Source organism: Notolepis coatsorum, assembly GCF_963971535.1.
Source record: "Notolepis coatsorum genome assembly, chromosome: 19".
Classification (NCBI taxonomy): Eukaryota; Metazoa; Chordata; class Actinopteri; order Aulopiformes; family Paralepididae; genus Notolepis; species Notolepis coatsorum.
Genome location: NC_140183.1, coordinates 60,609,389 through 60,618,628, shown reverse-complemented (window position 1 = coordinate 60,618,628; position 9,240 = coordinate 60,609,389).

Sequence of the window (9,240 nt, the reverse complement as noted above, 5' to 3'; positions counted from 1 at the left end):
GCCCCAGGCCACTGCTGATTGGTCAGATGCCATTGTTTGACATTTACTATACACAGAACCATCTTCTAAGTGTGTCAGTGTTGGTTTTTGGGGATTTGTGTCAAGATTATAAACAATATCCAAGCATCTGTAACTAGTTATTTTAGGACATTATTTTATTCTCAAATCTACCCGGTGCAGGTTTAAATAAACACAAATAAATAAAGGATTTACTTCAAACACAAACTATGTTTCCCAACTGTTTCCAGGGACTCAAATGCTAAGCGTAAATAACTTTAAAAAGTTCTCTGTACAAATGTGTATATTTCTTGATAAATGAGGCCCATTGTGTGGGAGGCAGTTGTTTGTAGGGCTTGGCAATATGCCCAAAATAACATAACAGAATGTTCTTCACTATAGTGTTGAAGGTAACTGTATTTCATAGTCATTTTTCAGTACAAATTACGATGTGATATGACATATTTTGTTTTTATCTCGTAATATAGTTGTCACAGTCCTATTTTCTCAGTTATTTACACCTTTAAAACGTTTACATATCAAAAACCCTTATACAACACAAAGACATAAAAACAACAGCCATCAACATATTTCAACATTAACGGAAATTAAATTCAGCCTGGTTCCTCGTCATAACGACAAAAGATCTCCATACAACGAGAAAAAGATCTTGTTCTAACGTGAAAAGATCTTGATATAATGAGGTAAAGTTATTGTTATAACAATAGAAATATGTTGTTATAATGAGATGAAGATCTTGACATAACGAGGTCAAGTTCTTACAACCAGGAAAATATATTGTTATAACGAGGAAAAGATGTCATTATAACGAGATGAAGATCATGACATAACAAGGTAAAGTTCTTGTTATAACGAGAAAAAGAGATTGTTATAACGAGATACAGATCTTGACATAACGAGGTACAGTTCTTGTTATAACGAGGAAAATATGTCGCTATAACGAGGTACAGTTCTTGTTATAATGAGAAAAAGAGATTGTTATAATGAGATACAGATCTTGACATAACAATAGGGCTGTAGGACCCCGCTACACTCTAACTAACCCCTACGCTCACTTCGTTAATGTTATCATAGCTATTATGATCTGTAATGATCTGTAATGTTTGCTAACGTTAGCGTTCGCTATCTATAACGTTAGCTATTAGGCTAACTAACGTTAACTATTAGGCTATCTATCTATGACGTTAGCTATAGGCTAGCTATCTATAACGTTGGTGTGGTCCCTAGTGTAGCGGGGACGGCGGAGAGAGGCAGCACTTAGTTTAGAATGTGCATTCAAATTCACTAAATAATGTTATAATAACGTTAAATGTTCGCTCAAATAACGTTAGTTTTAAGTTGTAGAAGGGATGTGTGACTGATTATTGGCTGCTTGCGTACAGTATATATCCCACAACGCATCACTCTTAAAGGAGCAGGCAACACCCTACTATTTTTATCACATTTCAGAACGTTGAGGGACAAATAGATAGATTATCAAACATGTTTAAAATAGTTTCGGGACACCTACGACCTTAGAATTTTTGTCTAATCACGATCGCGGGTAAACTTGCATGTCTTAATAATAAAGAATATAAAAAAAAAAAAAAAATAGAAGTGCGTTACCACCGCATCCCGCTGTGATTAGCCACACACACAACCGCGGTGAGAAAATGTCATAGCCACACACAGCCCTACATAACAAGGTAAAGTTCTTGTTATAACGAGGAAAATATGTCGCTATAACGAGATAAAGATCTGAGGAAATCTATAAATCGGGGGAACGGAAGAGCTGTGTCTTTCCGGCCGAGGGACCGTGAGGCTTTAGGGGCAAACTTTACACACTAATGATGAAACTAATGAATACCAAACTTTACACACTAATGATGGAACTAATGAATACCAAACTTTACACACTAATGATGAAACGAATGAATACCAAACTTTACACACTAATGATGAAACATACCAAACTCTATACAATGGCATGCAAATGTATTGATTCTGATTGGCTGAAACAGTCAAGTTAGATGTAGTTATTTCTCATAACACACGCTCGTGATCCCAGAACCCGCCCACAACCGAATTACAATCACTCCGCCAGTTTGAGTTTTTAGAAATGAAACCAAGATGGCGGACAATAATCTTTACGAATGGATGTGTTGATAGTGTCATAACGACTCATTCAAAAACGATTCTGTTACGTGGAATGTGTTAGTTTCTTACACAATGTTGGATTATGTAATTGGTTGGTCATGACTCATTGTGGAACAAAATATAAATCGCGGGAAGTCTGTTGTTAGATGCCATTCGTCAAAAGGAAACTCATTTCACTGGTAATAAAATGTTCAAGCAATCAATCAATCCAATAACACACGCTCACTTCAGTGTTAGACGGCATGCATTGAAGCAGCTCGGAGGTGCATGCCATCTAAGAATGAAGTGAGCGTGTGTTATTGGAATGATTGATTGATTGAAACTTTTATTAATGTCCGCCTTGTTTCGAACTGGTTATGCTTAGGCCCTCTTTCGAAGGCGGTTATTTACATTTACATTTAGTCATTTAGCTGACGCTTTTATCCAAAGCGACTTACATGTTCTGTACGACAAGCCATCAGGAAGGGCACAACTCTATCAGCTGAGCAACAATGTTCATCAAAGTGTTGAGTGCTACAGTGTAGGTTAGTTTATTAGGTGCATGACAGTACGGTTCGTTTTTTTTTTTTTTATTCAGATAATGGTTGAAGAAGTGCGTCGACGGCGAAAGATTGGACGTGTTTCGGCTGTCCTAACTGGGGTGGGTAGTTCATTCCACCGGGGGGAGGATTTGGCAATTCTGTTTTGCTTAGGTTCAGTTTGAGGTGGTTGGTCGTCATCCAGGCGGAGATGTCGGACAGACTGGCCGAGATCCGCTCAGAGACGTGGATATCTGAGGGAGGGAAGGAGAGGAAGAGTATCATCGGCATAACAATGATATGAGAAGCCATGAGACGTGATAATGTTACCCAGTGATTTAGTGTAGAGGGAGAAGAGAAGGGGTCCTAGGACCGAGCCCTGGGAGACACCCGTCCGGAGGGGGCGGTTGGCCGACAGAGTCCCTCTCCATGACACTTGGTAGGAGCGGTCATTGAGGTATGATGTCAGCCATGTCAGCGCAGATCCAGCCACTCCCATTCCTGCGAGGGCCGCGAGGAGGATCTGATGGTTGACTGTGTCGAAGGCTGCAGATAGATCTAGGAGAATCAGGACAGAGGAGAGGCCTTTCGCTTTTGCTAAGTGAAGTGCCTCTGTGACCGCAATGAGGGCCGTTTCTGTGGAGTGGCCAGTCCGGAAGCCAGACTGATTGGGGTCTAGGAGGTCATTCTGTAAGAGATAAGCAGTACGTTGGTTGGATACAGCACGTTCAAGTGTTTTAGAAAGGAAGGAGAGAAGAGAGACAGGACGATAGTTGGCTATGACGGTGGGGTTCAGGGATGTTTTTTTATGAGGGGCGTGACTCTGGCTTGTTTTAGGGAGGTGGGGACCACCCCCAAGTTGAGTGAGGAGTTGATGGTTGCAGTTAGGAATGGGAGGATGTCTGGTGCTATGGTCTGGAGGAGTGGGGAGGGTAGCTGGTCTAGCTGGCATGTAGTCAGACGGTTCGACGTTACCAGTGTCAGGGTCTCGCCTTCTGTAATGTGAGAGAAAGGTGACAGAGTGAAGGATGAGGTTCTCGATTCAGCGTTTGGAATGGGTGGGGGTTGGGAGAAGGAGCTGCGGATGTTCTCCACGTTTTCCTCAAAGAAGATTGCACAGTCTTCGGCAGAGAAAGATGAGGGAGGAGGGGGTGGGGGGGCGGAGTGAGGAGGGAGGACATGGTAGCATGCAGTTTGCGAAGGTTCTTGGCAGAGGCCTCGATCCTATGGTGAAAGAAAGAAGCTTTGGCATTAGTAATGGTTTTGGAGAATATTAACAAGAGGTTGTGATATGTGTTGATGTCAGCAGTGAGGCGTGACTTGTAGAGGCCCTTGGCCCCTCTGGCTTGTAGAGGCCCTTGGCCCCTCTGGCTGGCTTATCTGGTGAATATAGGCCATTGGCCCTTCTTGCTGGTCCTTCTGGCTTAAGGAGGCCCCTGGCTCTTCTTGCTGGTCCTTCTGGCTTAAGGAGGCCCCTGGCTCTTCTGACTGGTCCCTCTGTCAGGTACGGGCCCCTTAATAATAATAATAATAATAATAATAATAATAATAATAATAATAATAATAATAATAATAATAATAATAATAATAATAATAATAATAATAATAATAATAATAATAATAATAATAATAATAATAATAATAATAACTTAATTTTATATAGCGCCTTTCAAGAGACCCAAGGTCGCTTTACATAGGGGGGGGGGGGAATAACAAAGTAACAGACAGTGGACAGACACAACATATACATATACATAAGGCTCTTCAAGGCTCTTCAGGCTCTTCAATATGAACAGTGGAAGGGAGTGGAGGGAAGGAGGGGAATAGGAGGAGTAGGGGCTGAGGGGGAGTCATCATCACTCATAAAGGTGTTCCTGTAATGCTCTGTTTGCATAAGTTCAGCATAATGATGCATCCAATAGTCTGGCTGGCAAAAGGCCTAGTCTCCTCCTCATAGTCCATATCTGATCATCGCTATTACAGTCACTGAGGACAGTAGCTTTCTCATTTTGAGGGATAACTGCAATGTTGCATTCATTGTCTGGGCGGTCACCTAGATCCGGTCTGATTCTCCAACGGACTTATGACAAAAAGGGCTTTCTCTTAGGGCAATTTGAGACCTTTTTGGGCCAGACATCAATATAGACAATATATTATAATATAATATTAATTATATATGTTTTATTGGGATGGTTGGTGAATCCCGAAATCTGCCCGAAAAGGTCTCAAATGGCCCTAAGAGAAAGCCCTTTTTGTCGTAAGTCCTTGGAGAACTTCTGAATTGTATTGGTAATATCGTATAGATAAACTTGTTTCAACAATGAATTGTATGTATCATCACTCACACTCACTATATTCTGGTTTACAATATGAATATCAATAATAATAATAATATTAACCCACAAAGCAGTTCTTTGAAGAACCTTTCTGAGTGGTTCCTTGAGTGGTTAAATCTTTTTAACTGAAAAGGTTCCTCCACAGTAGCAATAATGGTCTCTCCTGTCATCATCAATCTTGACTTTTTCATTTGAGGAAGCTTAGATCCTTTGACATCAGCAGGTCACTTCTTCATGTGTTCTACCAAGGTATCCTAGCTAGTGTCCTTTTTTATGCTGTGCTCTGCTGGGGGGCAGAATCACGGCCATTGACAAAAAACGTATGAATAAAATTATTAAAAAGGCTGGCTCAGTGATTGGCCTTCCTCCTGATTCCTTGGAGATCATTATAGTGAAGCGAACTAGGACTAAATTGAATGCTATTCTATCTTTTGAAGGCCATTCTCAAAAGGCTTCAAGTACAATGTATTTGATGCTCTGCGAAGCTCATTTAGTGATGCCTCGATTTTTTATGCCTCGATGCTCTACTGAGCGATTGAGAAGGTCCTTTGTTCTTGCTGCGGTTAAATTATTTAATGAACACCGCTAGATCTGTGTTCAGAGGCTCTCATTTTTGTACTCTGTTATGTATGTGTTATGTACTGTATGTTCTTGTTTCTTGTTTGTGTATTTGTATTCGCTCTGGTGGCAAACCATGTTTCCCCTCTGGGATTAACACGTTCGGCGCCAGACCTGAGTATAGTCGGGTTTTGGTCGTTATTTCTTTTATTAACTATTTCCATTGATTATCCATCCAAGGAGTCCGGTGTTATCATTGGGAATGGGTCTGAGATTGCAAACGTCCAATACCATCGCCTGCCGCCTTGCGACCGGTATTGCACATCCTTTGGGCTGTGCATCGATCTAAAAAGTCTGGTCCGGGCTTTCCTTGTTAGGCAAGCGTTTATAACGCATGGATTGAGGAGAATCAAGCACTCCTGGTTCATGTTCTTTGGTGGATTATGTTGGCAACACGATCGACATCAATACTTGGAATGGCGATCCGATAATTGGAATATTATTTTTGGAGTACATCCTAGTCAAGGTAAGGGCTATATGGTATAAATATTGCGTTGATCCAAGAATCCATTCACTGCGATCCGACCGTATGTGTGTAATGTGTGTGTGTAGCATATTCCGTTGGTGGCGATCAAAGCATGGAAAAACGCATTAGACAGGATTACTCACTCAACTATACTCATATTCACCATGGTATAAAATGGGAATGTATGGATGCATTTTTTATTTTTATTTTTTCACAAATTGAACGATAGATACTCGAGGTCAAATGGGCAATAGTATTATATCCATAGCTATGATATATAATATAGTTTGAGCCCTGCAAACACCGCCATGTATTCCTATTCTTTAAAGCAGGGGCCTTCTTACCACACGGTAGGCCTACACAGCGTCCTCTGGCGTCCAATGAGTTAAGAATAAACCATACCATACCATACCATACCATACCATACCATACCATACCATACCATACCATACCATACCATACCATATACCATACCATACCATACCATACCATACCATACCATACCATACCATACCATACCATACCATGGTGAGGAACCTCAAAAGGTTGCTAGAGGCTCTTCTACTTCTAAGGGTGTAGATGGACTGTTATCACACCAGTCACTACTGTTGCCGTCAACATGTTTACTCAGTCTATGAGTAGCAATACTAAACAACACAACCACACTAAACACAGTTGAGTAATTGCAAATGCATATCAATACTAAAAACCCTAAAGGTGCTGTAAGTAGTATTTCTTTGTTTGTTAAAATACATGGTCTACATGTTAAAATAATAGCTCTACATTCCGACAGCCATCACTGATATAGAGTGTCAGGTCAGTAACATGGGTCTCCCAACAATGGGATTAATACTGCTGCAAGGAATCATATTTTGGGCATGCTAAAAATATACAGTATGTATATATACAGTATACATTTGTAAGATATATATATATATATATATATCGTGGATGACGGTATAGTGAAAATCCCTACCTTGTTTGCATGGATCCACAACGATATACTTTCATATTCGGTGTACCTTCCAGCCCAAGTTATTTGCAAATATTGATGTAACTGTCCTAGACGTGATAAGAATGACCATGCATTTTTTTAAAGCAATGCTGAACTTTGCTAGAAAGCCCATATACTGTACTAGGCCCCCATCACTACTTGCTCCTGTGGTCCATGTGTGCCTGCTCAGAATTCTTATTAAGAAGCATATCCCCCTGACACCGGGCTGGTGTGTGGGCAAGAGAGAACGAATCGAGAATATCTTTATTAAAAAAAGGTTTATTACAAATTCTGAAAACTGTTATAAAACATCCTTTATGCATGATTATAACTACACCTATAATGTACCTATAATGCATTATGATTTATTGATGATTATAACTACACCTATAATGTACCTATAATGCATTATGATTTATTGACTCAAGCTTTTAATTTTTTTTTAAAGGAGCCCTTCTCTGGACTTACTCCCCTATGTGTAATAATGGAAGAATAAGGAGGTGAAAAGAGATGTCTATTCTTTTTTTTTGAACAGTGGGAGAATGGGCTCTGATAATTTGCTCCCCCTGTTTCAACCTCATGAATCTTAATCATGCAGAGCCAGCACTCAGGGACGATTAGCTTGTCCTGTTGCCAGGCCGGAGAGAGAGAAAGTGCCCCGACCGGCAGCGCCTGACGCCTTTTAAACGGATTACGCTTTGAGAAAGTTTTCCGCGTTTTCTCTTTCACGTCACTCCGCGGCTCATGCGAACTCCAAAGGTTGCATGCTTCTGTCTTCTTAGGATCTGAGCTCGGTTCTCGGTACAAAAGAGCAAAAGGTATCAGTCACAATATTCCAAAGATGTCCTAATTAATTCATGATATGCTGAGTGTGCGCGGACAGCGCTTGTAGATAATCGTTCATTAAAAAAACACAACGATTCCATAATCTTAAGCGCGGGAGAAGATGATGTCTTGATTTATCAACACCCCGCCGGGCACCTCCTCGCCGGTACCATGAGAGGGAGTGACTCTGATGCTCATCAAGGGTGGTAAAACCATTAGTCACCATGGAAACCATGCTGGCAGCCTAGAATCACAGGCTTTAAACAAAGATGCTGACTATCCCTTAGCCATCCATCTTTATACCAGTATTAAAACATCGGCTAAGTGGCAGCAATAGTACATCATTAGCTCCTCTCTCCCTCTCTCCATGCGGAGCAGTGGGAGAGGGGGTATAAATCAAGGTTTTACAGCTCCTCCGGGCCCCATGGATCAGGCGGAGTTCTGCAGCGAGAAATTAAAGGCTTTCTAATGGGTCGCGCGGTGGCAACACATTGCTGTATTTGCAGACACAATGGCTTCTCTCTCTCTCTCTCTCTCTCTCTCTCTCTCTCTCTCTCTCTCTCTCTCTCTCTCTCTCTCTCTCTCTCTCTCTCTCTCTCTCTCTCTCTCTCTCTCCTCTCTCTCCCCTCTTTATCTCTCTCTCTCCCTCCCTCTCTCTCCCCTCTCTCTCTCTCTCTCTCTCTCTCTCTCTCTCTCTCTCTCTCTCTCTCTCTCTCTCTCTCTCTCTCTCTCTCTCTCTCTCTCTCTCTCTCTCTCTCTCTCTTTCTCTCTTTCTCTCTCTATCTCTCTCTCTCCCCTCTCTATCTCTCTCTCCCTTCCCCTCTCTCTCTCCCCTCTCTCTCTCTCTCTCTCTCTCTCTCTTTCTCTTTCTATCTGCAGGGTCCAGACGGCGGTCAGTCGGACCGCGCGCACACACACAGTTCACTAGAATAGAGTAGAATAGAATAGAATAGAAGTAGAATAGAATTTGACCCCGAGGGAAATTCAGCACCACAGATCACTCACGGTAAACATTTAGGTAGTCAATCTAAAATCACGAAATAAGAATAAAGTATGAATAAAAAATTCAAAACAGTCAGGGATATACATTCTGAGATATGCATATACATTCTAAAATATACAGTAATAAGTGTCAAAGTGTAAATCATTTAGGAGTAATAGTAATAGGCGTGTCAACGCGCAATTGTCATAATAGACACAGAGCAGCGCGGACCAGCTCTGTAACAACTAATCTCGTGAGTCACATGTTACAAGAGAATGGGGAATGTTGTATAACCCCCCCCCCCAGTGGTGTGTTCAGTTGGTACGTCCCAGCAGGGACCATGATGT